Below are 13,901 nucleotides of genomic sequence, written 5' to 3'. Positions count from 1 at the left end.
TTAAAACAGGAAGTGATGTTTCCTGCAATCATTGCGAGGCTTACAACCATTAAGAATGAGACTTCAGTGCTAGAGAGTCAGGAAGTAAGTGTGGAGTGAAGAGGAGCATCCAAGTATCTGACTACTTGCAAGAGTCAGTAACCATAGAGAAACATCGTAGGCCAATTACAGAAAGGCCAAAATATTTTCACTAAATAACCTGAAAGTGGACTTTAAAAGGATTCAAAACATATATAAACAATCCCCTAAGGGCTAAATAACATGGAATATGTGCTTGAAAATGGAAAATAAGCCCTAGGGGGGGAAAGGAAAACTTTTTTTTAAAGAGAGGCTTGGAACTTTAAAAATTAATATCTTGAGCTAGGAAGCTCTGAGGATGGCGATTTTAGGCTTGTTGAAAAGGGCATGCTCTGTTCTGTTGAATGCAACTATCAGATTGGGGATTGAAGATACCAACTAAAAACACATTATTTGCAATGGGCAGTCAGTAATGTCTGAGCAGAAGTTGGAATCAAGAGTTACAAGGTTAAGAGCTGCCTCAGTGGGAGAGGGGAGAATGTCTAAACAAGTTCATGAACAATTGGATGCTATGGAAGCAAGAATATTGAAGGCAACGAGGGATTTAATCACTGGAAGTGAGAATAAATTAACTAAGAAAATAAACTCCAGTGCTGAAGAGGTAAAAAAAGAATTTAAGAAGGAAATTGATGAACTAAGGAAAGAGTCTCAAGCAATAGCTAAAAAGACTGATGAGATAGAAGTGAAAATTAGAGATCAAGATGCTACCATTAAGAAAATGCAAGACAAAGCAATACTACAAGACTGTAAGTTGATGGAGAACATGATTTGGCTAAGGGGAGTACCTGAGAATGACCAAGAGGATTTGAAGACTCATATTGCCACAATTATAGCTAAATTTTTGGAAGAAGATCCAGAGGAGATGGAGCGTTTATGTGACTATGCATATAGAATCGATTCAGAATTTGTCAGAAAGCATAAACTACCCAGGGATGTCGTAGTGAAGTTTACCAGGAGGGACGTGGTGGGAAGGATCCTAAGCAAGCAATTTGAAACCCCAATGGTGAGGGAGGAAAGCAGAGTACAAATAATGAAGGAGCTGCCGAGAAAGGTTATCAGTGACAGAAAACAATTTTAAAAAATTGACAGACAAGCTAAGAGAGAAGGGCATAAGATATAGATGGATTCTACCAGAAGGTCTCAGCTTTGAATATAAAAGACTGCGAAAAATAATAGTTGACACTCAAGGAATGAATGATTTTTTTGTGGACAATAAAGAATTTGAAGGTACAGAATAACTGAGAAAACATTATGGATTGCAAATTAATTTATTGGAATGTAAATGGACTTAATTCACCGCAAAAAAAGAAGGGCAATTTTTCATTGGATTAACAAGCAGAAATGTAATATAATTTGTTTACAAGAAGTGCATATTAAACAATTGGATTACAAATTTTTATGGAATAAGGCTTTGGGAGAACAATTTTTTTCATTAGCTAACGAAAAAAAAAGGGAGTGGTTTTTTACATTAAAAAAGAACTGGAACCTAAACTGTTTTTTAAAGACAATGATGGCAGATACATTGCAGAGGAGGTGTTGATAAATGAAAAAAAAATGTTGTTGGTGGGCTTCTATGCCCCTAACGGGGCGAAGGATGTTTTCTTTAAAGACATTTTGCAACAACTTAATCAAGTGACTTATGAACAGGTTATGCTAATGGGAGATTTCAATGGAACTATCAACAACTCTCTGGACAGATCTGGAAACAAAAAGAAGAAAGATGGGAAGCTACCAAAGTTCTTCTTTGATTTAACAGAGCAAGAAAGTTTGGAAGACATTTGGAGAAAGTTTAATCCTAATGTACGTGACTATACCTTCTTCTCAGCAAGGCATAACTCCTTCTCAAGAATTGATATGTTATGGTCCATGAAGGACCTGGAACTTATTACAAATAAGATGGAATTCTTCCGAAAATAGGTGCAGACCACAATCCACTAATGTGGTCAGCAAAGGCTATGAGAAAGAGCAGAAGATGGGGACTAAATGAAGATCTGTTGCAAAAAGTGGAAGTAGTGAAGTCTCTGGAAAAAGAATCTAAAGCTTTCTTCCAAGCAAATGAAGACCAAGAGGTTAAAACACAGACCGTTTGGGATGCGTATAAAGCAGTGATGAGAGGATTACTAATTACATTGAACAACAAAGACAAAAGAGCTAAAGAAAAGCAATTGAAAGACTTACAAACAGAAATAGGCAAAAAAGAAAAAGATCTAAAAAAATGACCGGGAAAAAAGAAAACAATGCGAGAAATCACAATTTTGCAGAATCAATTGAGATATTTATTGAACAAGGAGGTGGAATGGATGTTAAAAAGGTTACAGCAAAAATCATTTGAAGGTGCCAATAAACCGGGGAAACATTTGGCTTGGCAACTAAAGAAAAAAAGGGAGAAAAAGTTTGTAAATAAAATTGTGTGGAAGGGAAAGAAATTGTAGATCAAGCTGGAATTAAAAGGGAGTTCTTTAAATTCTATGCCAAACTGTATAAAGGTCAACAGGTAAAAAAAGAAAAAAATGATGCCTATTTGCAAAGAATAAAAGTGAAACCCTTGAATGATAATATGGAAAAAATCTTGAATAATCCAATTGAGAAGGTTGAAATTGAAGCAGCGATTTGTTCAATGAAATTAGGGAAAGCTCCGGGTCCAGACGGCTTTTCAGCAAAATTTTATAAAGTCTTGCCGGATGTACTAGTACCCAAAATGCAAAAGTTGATGAACTGTATTAGAGAAGATGGGAAGGTACCAGATTCATGTAAAGAAGCTGTTATTTCATTAATACCGAAAGAATAAAGAGACTCCACGAATGTTAAAAACTATAGACCGATTTCAATACTAAATAATGATTATAAAATATTTGCTAGAATTCTAGCGGAATGACTCAAACAGCATTTAAACATTTCTATTCAGGAAGAACAAGTGGGTTTTCTCCCTAGGAGGCAAATAAGGGATAACATCAGAAATGTAATAGACATTGTTGAATACTATGAAAAACATCCAGAAAAGGAGGTGGCTTTATTTTTTGTGGATGCAGAAAAAGCTTTTGATAATCTTTACTGGGACTTTATGTTTGCAGTGATGGAGAAAATGAAATTAGGAGATGATTTTATAAGGATGATTAAGCAATATATACAGAACAACAGGCAAAACTCTGTGTGAATACTGACTTAACTGAACAACTGAAGATCAGCAAAGGCACAAGACAAGGTTGCCCTCTATCTCTGTTGTTGTTTATAATGACCCTAGAGGTCTTGTTGACTCAAATTGATGAAGATAGTGAAATAAAGGGATTGAAGTTGAAAGGTTTTTCCTATAAATACAGAGCCTTTGCAGATGATGTGATGTTCATTAATGAGAACCCAGTACAAGTGATGCCTTTGTTGTTAAAGAAAATTAAAGAGTATGGTGAGATAGCTGGCTTTTATATTAATAAAGAAAAATTAAAAATCCTTGCTAAGAATCTGTCACTAAGCAAACAGAAAGAATTACAAAATGCCACTGGATGTGAAGTTGCTTCCAAAGTAAAATATTTAGGTGTGGAAATGACAATGAAAAACATTGACTTATATAAGAACAATTATGAAAAGCTCTGGCATAAAATAGAAGGTGATATGTTAAAATGGAATAAACTAAACATATCTATGCTGGGGAGGATATCTGCAATTAAAATGAATGTTCTACCAAGGATGATGTTTTTATTTCAAACTATCCCAATAGTGAAAGATAAGAAACAATTTAACCTGTGGCAAAGAAAGATTTCAGAGTTTATTTGGGTGTGTAAGAAACCAAGAATCAAAATGAAAATCTTAACAGATGCAAAAGAAAGAGGCGGCTTCCAGTTACCTGATTTAATGTTATATCGTGATGCAGTTTATTTGGTATGGATTAAGGAATGGATGACTTTGATCAACAAAAAATTATTGGTGCTAGTAGGACATAGAAATATCTTTGGCTGGCATGTGTATATGTATTACGGGAAAGAGAAGATGGATGGGGTTTTTTTTCACATGACTATATAAGGAGGAGTTTGCTGAGTACTTGGAAAAAATATAGTAAGTATGGAGATGAGAGGAAACCACTTTGGATTGTGCCAACAGAAGTAATAAGTATGCCGCAAAGTGTAAGGGAAGGGAAATGGGTATCATACAAACAACTGCTAAAGTTCAAGGGGGGCAAAGTTGAAATGAATCAGTTAAAGAGCTGCAGGACAAATTTGATTGGTTTCAGCTGCTACAAATTAAAAGCTTGATAGAGAAAGACATTAAGAGTACAGGTATAAGACGAGAGAAAACAGAAATGGAGAAAATGCTGTTGGGCGAGAATGGAAAATTGATCTCAAGGATGTATAAGCTGTTATTGAAATGGTCTACAGAAGAGGAGGTGGTGAAGCCTCAAATGATTAAATGGGTGATTAACTTTAATAAAGAAATACAGATGGAGACATGGGAACATCTATGGAAGAATTCAATGAAAATATCAACGTGCTATAACATAAAAGAGAACTGTTTCAAAATGCTGTACAGATGGTACATGCCACCTAAAAAGCTAACGAAAATGAGTAATCAAGCTTCAGATAGGTGTTGGAAATGTAAAAAACATGAAAGTTCTTTCTACCACATGTGGTGGACTTGTGAAAAGGCGAAACAATTTTGGACAATGATTCAACACGAGATCTCGAAAATCTTGGTTTATACTATTAGGAGAGCACCAGATGTCTTTCTGTTGGGATTATAAATGGAAAGCTTTCCGAAGCAAGACAGAACATTGTTGTGGTATTTGCTTTCAGCTGCAAGAACATTGTATGCGCAAATGTGGAAACTAGACAGAATACCTGAAAAATGGGACTGGGTCTTAAAGGTTCTTAACTGGAGTGAAATGGACAAACTTACTAGAATCTTAAAAGACAATAATTTGGAGAAGTTTAAAGAAGACTGGAGTAAATTCCAAAGTTACATGGAAATACAATGGAGGGTGAAGAGACATTTAGTAGTTTATGACAACATTAATTGAACTTTAAATGTTAAAGAAGAATCGTGATTATTGAGTCAGTAGGATATAGTTACATGGTAATTATACATATATGAGTTAAGATAAGATTAAGACAGCTGGAATTCCGGAGTTGATTTTATAACTATGAGTTTTATGTTTAATAAGTACTAAGTGAATGTTAGAGAAAAGGTTAATGAAAGATAACTCTTTGTGTAAAAATTTTATAATGGTGAAAAGATATTTAGTAGTGTATGACAATATTAATTGAACTTTAAATGATAAAGAGGAATTGTGATAAAAGCATTAGTAGAACATAGTTATTTGGTAAATGCATATATGAGAGTTAAGATAAGACTAAGATAGGTGGAACTCTGGAATTGATTTAATAATTATGAGCTTTGTGTTTAATAAGTACTAAGTGATTATTAGAGAAAAGGTTAGTGAATGATCATTTTTTCTTTCTAAAGATTTTATAATTGTGAATTTACCTTTAATATGCTTTAAATTTGTTTTAAGTACCGGCGGAGGTCATAAAAAAGAGGAGTGGGGGGGGAGGAAAATATGTAATGTATTTGAGAAGTATATTTGAATTTGAATAGATGAATTTATTTCAATATATTGCAAAAAATAAAAAGTTTGGTTAAAAAAAAAAGTAAAAGGACACCACTTTTAAAAGTCCTCTCACTAAAGTAAGATACGGGCAAATTGGCTGCTGGGGCTCCTGTCCCCCTCCCTCTCCCTCCCTGATCCCAGGGAGGCTATGGGAGAGGTGGGAAAAGGCTTCCAAAGGCGGGAAAGGAAGCAAGCAGCTCCCCTGAGGCTGCAGAAGCTCCTTTCTCATCTTTTCCATTGATTTCCATATACTTCCGAATATCTAACTACAAATGTTTAAAAATGGTTCCATAAACAAATGTATAACCCACCATTGCCAACTTCTTATCCAATGCATGGAAGACAAGCTCTACCTCTGAGAGGGTGGTGATCCCTAGTTATGTACAGTGCTTGAGAGAGTGCAGTGGCTCACCTGCCTCTGAACATGAAAACTCATACCTTGAATCCAACTTTGTTGGATTTAAAGGTGCCATTAGGCTCAAATGTTGTTATAGTGTTTCAGACCAACACAGCTACCCAACTGAATCTCACTCTTCAATGTTTATTAACTTGGTTTCTTTGTGTTGATTTTCCACCACTAAATTAACATTCAATGGTATTTTTGTGTTGCTTTGGAATATAAATGATGGCTTACATATACATGGCATTCAGGATGGCAGTGAAAAAAAGTTGTAAAACACCATAACAAATTATCTGGAAGGATTAAATTAATTTGGAAAGTCAACAACAAATGTTTGTGAAATGAGAGGGCTCTCAATAACAACACATACAAATTTCTTTGTCGCATTACCATTAGGTAGGTGTGTGGCAGTCCAACAGATCTGGCTGTGAATTTGTTTTAACTACTGTGTGACTTAAATCTAAATGTTTTTAAATTTGCAATTGGTGTGTTTTAATCTGTTTTAATGTTATTAATTAAATTATTATTTATCTTTGTATTTTAACTGCTGCACTGTTCACTGATCAAAGAGATAAGGTGGTATAGAAATTGTTTAAATCAATCAATTAATCAATTAAGTTTGTTTTTTTAAAAACAGTATTTTTGTACAGCCCTTCCAGCAATCCCTTTCTGCTTCTCATGTGTTCATGTATGTATTAAAGGTGGGCGAGCAACTCATGGGTGGGGGAGGGGTTGTTATTGGTGGAGAATATGAGCAGGGCCTGAATTTCTGGGCTTGACTCATAAAGGATAAGGTCTTTTAGATGGGATGTGTTTGCACACCCTAATTTTAATTTTGACCTTATCACTAGGTTTGCTGTAGCATGTTGCCTAATTTTTAAAAGTTGGACACAATATTACAAGGCATCCTACATGAAAAAAAGCATAAGGGAGGATGTTTATCTGTATTACATGCTATCATTTTGCACAGATGGCACATCTTTACATCCTTCCACGCTGCTGCACATCACCAAGGTCGGTCAGCATAAGCTGTCTGGAATGGGTGGTGAGGGAATGGAATAAATGGGGGAACACAGAAAACAGCAGATAAATTGCCCCTGTCCAGTAAAAGGCACTGTCTGGGGGGAAACCTATTGTGTTGGATCCCCTGAGTAACAAAATGTGACTGAGAGACATTTTTCCTGTTGGCCTCTTGTGGAAGTTTGGAAGCTTTGAAGTTCTGGCACAAACATACAGAGAGTCCATTGAAAGTGCTAACTTTAGATTTTCTTCAGCATCTTTTTAATTCTCTGAACCATAGGTGACAAGGGGTAGCTGTGCCAAGAAGGATGCATGAGTGGCTGCCTATGTCTTTGGGGATAATGTGGTGAGGGATATTTGACAGAGCATGAGAAAAATTAGTACAGAATAAAAACTCCTCCCATCCCTCTCTCTTCTACAAAAGGATGATTCCTCACAATGTCTAAAGACTATAAGGTACTCTGTAGCACAGACTAAAGGCCTCATTCAAAATCCAAAAGAAAACCTCTGAGGTTTATCAACCACTTTTCTTAATCGTGAAGCAGGGGGTCTTTTCTTCATTTGTGGGTCCACCAACACTCCAAACAAATCTGAAGCCATTACGACACATGGCAGTTGGTCGATAGTGTGGAAAAACCTCATTTACTGACTGGCCAGACAGTTTTAAAACCTTCAGATTTTTCTAAGTCTAGGTTATTAACAGTCTGACTGTAATCACATCTTCACCATAGGGAGCTTCAAAAGCTTTTCATTTGCATTGAATCAGTTGCCTTCCTCCCTGTCTTTTCCCCCCCTGGAAATAAGCTTAAATAATTCAACAAACTGCACACATGGCTAGTGATTATTGAACCATTCTGAAACACTCGAGGCAAATGGACCATTATGTGGTGGGAATTAAAACTTTCCTTTCCATCATGATTGGGAGGGATATATATATATGTGTGTCTGTGTATAAAACAAATTCTCACTGTATAAAGATTCATAGACCCATGAAACATATTGGATGTTTTCAGGTGCATGTGTGAGTATCTATACACACTCCAAACTACACATTCATTGTAAGCAAGCTGCAGAAATATTGCTCTTCCCTCTATGTTGATGTTGACAGATTGTACTAGGGTTAATCTACTGATGTATAATAAAGAACATATGTTCCACATTGTGAAAGTAACCTAGAATTTGCACACTTTTAAATGAGTGAGTTGAACTCTTTTATCTTTCTATCTTGCTAGGGGCTTGTACATTCTCACAAATGCTAGAGAGAAACCCACATTTCTGAATTTTATATTTTTATTAAAAAGTGGGCTTTGTTCTCTTATTGCAAGATGATTTGGTGCAACACCAGAACTTTTGCACAAAGCACAAATCAGTATAGTTTCTATAATATAGTGCAGGGGTGGGGAACCTTTTTTCTGCCAAGGGCCATATGGATATTTATAACATCATCCGTGGGCAATAAAAAATTATCAACTTAAAAAAACAGTGCTCCACCAAGAATGATTCGGGCCAGCAAAATTAATGCAAATAATTGTTTTTCTATTTGAAGTCATGTGGGGAGAGCCTAATCTGGCACACACACACACACACAGTCCGCTGCCCTAGGCAAATGTATAGGTCCAGGGCTTTTTTGTAGAAAAAGCCCAGCAGGAACTCAGTAGCATATTAGACCACATCCCCTAAGGATGCTTACCAAGTATGCACCCAATCAGCACCCTCTTCAGTGCTGGCCATGCCCTTTTGCAATACCCAATCAGGACCCTCTGCTCTGCAAATGGTTGCAGGAAGTTGCCCAACACCCTCTGAGGTAGGGCATACGGAACAGAATGGTGACAGCTTTTTTCTTTTGGACTTAGAGCAAGTGCACACTCACTTCAGTAGTGAGCACAACAAAGACAGTGCACAGCACCATTGGGTGAGCATTTGGCAGGTAAACACCACAGAGAGTGTGAAGTCCACACTCTGTGGCTGACCTCTCCCAGATTTTGGCCCTAACAGTATACCAGCTCCTCTACCAGAATCTCAAGGGACAGCTGCACACATACACAGTTAAGTACGGTGCTCAATCCACAAATCTCCTTGGCCAGCACCAGTGGCTACAAGCTGTGGACATGGAGTCTGTGCTCCAGGTGGACAGTTGTGTCAGGGCATGCTCTGGGCTACCACCAGGGGGCCCCTATGGTGTTCACCATGCATTGGAATTTTCTCATTGATAGCTGATATCCCCCTCCCCCACTTTGGAACCTCTGGCAGTTGGCATAAGCCTCCAGCCAGAGTGAAGGTGATCCAATTAGATGGCCAAACAGATTCACTTGCAAGAGCCGACAGCCCCACAGGTGCTGATGGACTTTCCCTCATGACACACAATAGTCTGGATCAGGAGTGGTCAAACTGTGGCTTGGAAGCCACATGTGACTCTTTCACACATATTCATGCTCTTGAAGCCCTTCTATCATATGGCTTGGATAAGGCATTTGTCTCTTTAAATAATTTCTCCAAGCCAGTCAGTGGCTTGGAGAATGCATTTAAAGTTAAAGTTGCTTTCTTTCTACATCTCCCTCACTCATCTATTTGCTTTCTTTCCATCTTTCCTCCCTCCCTCCCTTCATGTCTGGCAGCTCTCAAGAATCTGATGTTTATTCTATGTGGCTCTTATGTTAAGAAAGTTTGGCCACCCCTGGTTTGGATATTATACTGACCCAAGTGAAGAAGTACAATTCCCCAGAGGGAAAGGATGACAACACTGGAGTACAAGATATGGGTGGCTGAAATACTGAAGATGGACCCATAGGGCAACAAAGAAGCACCTTTTTGCAATGATGAGTCATTGCTGGCAACTTCATCATGTCTCTCCCCCCGCCCCCACGGCGTGCAGGTGCCAATGCTGGTAACCAGAAAAAAACCCACAGAATAAGTCCCACATGGAAGAAGTCCACACAGAAAGCCCACATTGAAAAATGCCATGTAAAGCACCACAGATATTTATAATTGTGGATAACCATTCATCTCCATTTCTGAGAATGAACGGGTATTACCTATATTTTATATTGTTGTAATTTCCACATGCAACAATTGTGATTTTTATCAAGTATAATTAAATAATAATGTTGCTATGTTATTAGTATATTAATTCATTATTATATAAAAGTGGATAACTATACAAAGTGGATTACTATACAAAAGCTTTAATGCTTTTGATGTAAAGGTTTGGAAGGGAAAATACAGGAAATAAAAGTGGCCATCTGTTATCAATGAATTTTATTAAGAAGGAAAAACGACAATAACAGAAATTAAACTCTATATAGAAGTATTTTTTAAAAATAAAATTAAATATAAATTTGTTTATTTACAATTTGTCAACCTTTTAAATGTTGGTATGATGTAAATTCTAAAGTAAAGACAGAAAGATGTTAAATTAAATTATGCATAGACTATCTAGTATACACAGCTTTTGAACAACTATATGGCTTGAAATTCTTCAAATAATTAATATCATTTACTTATTTTGTTATTAAAAATTAAAACCATAAAATAACATTAAAATAAGTAGATTTCATAGCTCTATTTCCCTTTACCTGTATTTTAACAAATACATTGTGGTACACCAGTCCCAGTGACCATGATAAAAGACTACCTAACCCAAACAGTAAAAGCAACAATTATTTAACAACAATAATAACAATAATAACTCAGATATAATTCTTCATTGCAAATTAGCCAGTGCCCTTAAATTCATCTTCCACCTGCTTATATTGCTGCACAGAAGTGGCAACTATGTCATAGTTTTGCCTCTTGATGGGATGCACTAGCTATATTCTAAACAGTACACCAATCTCTTGAACATTATGTTTGTCTTACTTCAGTCACAGAAGCAAAAACCACACACTGACAGATTCCTCACTGGCAGTTGCTCTGCCCCTAGCTCAAGCAATCAATTCCTTACCAGTTGCTGAGTGGGTTCCTTTTGAGCCACAGCTGCCTCCCATTCCCCTCGTAGTGACCTGATCTCCCAAAAAACAGATCTGGTTACTGTGAGAGGAATGGGAGGTAGCTGTGGATCAAAAGGCACCCACGCAGCAACTGGTGGAGAACTGATGACTTGAGCCAGCTCAAGCAAAAGCCCAGAGGTGGAGCAACTGCCAGTGAGGAATCAGTCCCTACTTCTGATATGGCAAGAAGCTCTACAAAAACAAGCACTTTTATTTATTTATTTCCAACAAGAGTGGCATTTCTTCCTGTGTAAAGAGAGCATTCCTCAAATTTCTCTGCGCCACAGTAAAGACAAATAAGAGTAATCCATCAAGCATTGGTCTCAGAGAACCCTAATCCAGTACAGGAAAGTATAAACAGAATGGATTTTGTTTGAAATCTATTTTTAATTCCTATGGCATTAATTCAGAATTGTTGAGAAGTGATGTCTCCCCCTTTTCCACTACAGTAAATTATGGAGCAAAATGAACTAATGCCACCATAGCCTATGCTCATCTGTTCTTTCCCTGCTCAATATTTCAATTTCATTCTAAATTTGCCCATGCAGCTCCATAAAAGGAAGGTTTAATCAGATTAAATGTGAGGCCCAGCTGATTAATTACTCTGTTATTGAAGCAGGATTGGGCAGTTTTTAATTCTAAGAATCAGCTTCCTTAGTTCCACTTCCTGCTGTCATCTGTCAGATTATGCTCCATTACGAGCCCATTCATTTCAGTGACAACATGGCTTCTTGCTCAAGTAAGGTATTTTAAAAGGGAGAGAAATGGGGAGGGGGAGAACCCCAACCAGCCCCTAGCCTTTCAATTTCACAAGTTGTATAAGCAAACGTTAATAAAAGCCAATTGCTCTCTGGACATTGCAGGCCAGGATCTGAACAGACAGAATTCATAAGCAGTGCTTAACAACACTATTTGAAAAACTGTTTTTGGTATCTTGGTAGTAGGATAATCATCTGAAATGTGGTATACATTAAATATTCTTGAGAACAAGATGAGGAGAAGAGGGGGAGAGAAGCACCATTTGCAGAATCTTTCCAACCTTGTTTTGTAGAAAATGTGGTGATAATATCTATTATTAATATTTATTATTACTTATTTTGGTTGGTTGTTTTTCCAGAAATGCAGACTGCTTTTTAAAATCTTTGTAAGGACTAGAAATATATTAAGCCTCTAAATTGTCAAAGACATTATGCCCCCACCAGGCACGGAAGAAGAAAGTCAGTTAAACTGAAAATGATGGGATTTGCTACATTCTCATTCCAAGCGCATACGGTGGGGCTGTTTTATCATGACATTAATATTATTCAATATTGTATTTTTACAGTATGTTCTGAAAGACTGTTCTGTTATTTTTAAAATTATTATTATGGGTATTTCTTGAACACGTCTAATCTGGGAGTTGTCGCATGTTGATGGGGAAAGTGGCTTCCTGACTAATCTTGTAGGATTCAGGGTGATCCTAGGGATGCCAAGGTTATTCACTGGATTCAGTTTTTGTGAGTACAGACAATTATTCCAAAATTTCCTTATGTTTGATTATATCTCATTTACTTTCTGTTCTGGGAAGAATAATTAACAAACAATAATTAACAAAAATAATTTGGTTAGACAAATAATAAAGGCTGAATATGCATCACTGTTCATCCAACTGCAAATATCAGTCAAGACTACAGTACTTTGTGGGCAATATATTCAGATTTGAATTCAAATGCCTGTTCCCCTATACTACTGGTACAAGTAATCATATACTTATATGCAGACTAGAGCTGGACATAGGTATAGCTGAAAAACTTCTAAGTGCAATACAAAGAAGCAAAATCATCTTTTTAGATGCAGCCAACATTTTTCATGGTAGTCTATGTGCATGCCTTTGCAAATGCCAATTTGTTGGTCTCTCTCAAATTGCACATTAAGGCAGTACAATAAAACAGAATGGGGATTGTGCTGCAAACAGCAATATCATGCTGTATATGCATTTGTGCACATAAAATATCAGCATGCATGTGCCAGCCCTTCTTTTTGGAGGGAAGTAAGGCGAGATAAGAACACTGCATGCAAAAGAAATTGTATACTTTTCACCAATACCAGAAAGTATGGGAAGAAAATTCCATGGAAATAACATGGCAGATTTATATAACCTACTCACAGGTATTTTGGAGTCTCCTAGCTATATATTTGGTTTGCACCATGCATTAACATAGAGTAGAAACCACTGTATTTCTGGCACATGCGGAATGTTCTTCTTTACCATTTCCCTAATTTTTTTTAAAAAAATTAAACGTTGTAGAAGCAGCCTGCAAATGTGATCTAAGAGTTCAGCAATCATGTGTAAGCCTCATTGATATATTATTACTGAACTGTGGCTTGAAGAACCCAGGATCAGTTCCTAAAAATTGTAAGACCTTTAAATTAACCAATGACAGAGGAAGAAGCATTCACATCACCTTCAGATACAATGTAAAGCAGATACCATGCACATAACTGTGAAACATTCTTAAGAAAAGTTTAAGCTCTGTTAGATAAGCATTCCAGAGACTGCTGGTCCCTGCCAGCATGAGAAAAGGCCAGAGATCACCTGAGTCATTAAATGCATATTTTGAAAGAATACAGACAGTGAATTGAATCTGAATGTTGTATCTTTCAGGACATTTTCAACTTTCATATGGCTTATCAGTTATATTATGGCCAACTGCTATGGCTCCGGAGAATGTGAACCTTCCAATTTCCAGGCTTGGCTACTACCTGTGCTCCAAACAAGCCTGCCTTTGAGAAGTCTACAGAAATTACCAGGGGTCATTCTGTAGAAAAAGAGGTGTAGGAG

This window comes from Heteronotia binoei, chromosome 4, assembly GCF_032191835.1.
Source record: "Heteronotia binoei isolate CCM8104 ecotype False Entrance Well chromosome 4, APGP_CSIRO_Hbin_v1, whole genome shotgun sequence".
Classification (NCBI taxonomy): domain Eukaryota; kingdom Metazoa; phylum Chordata; class Lepidosauria; order Squamata; family Gekkonidae; genus Heteronotia; species Heteronotia binoei.
Note: the sequence above shows the minus strand (reverse complement) of the source record.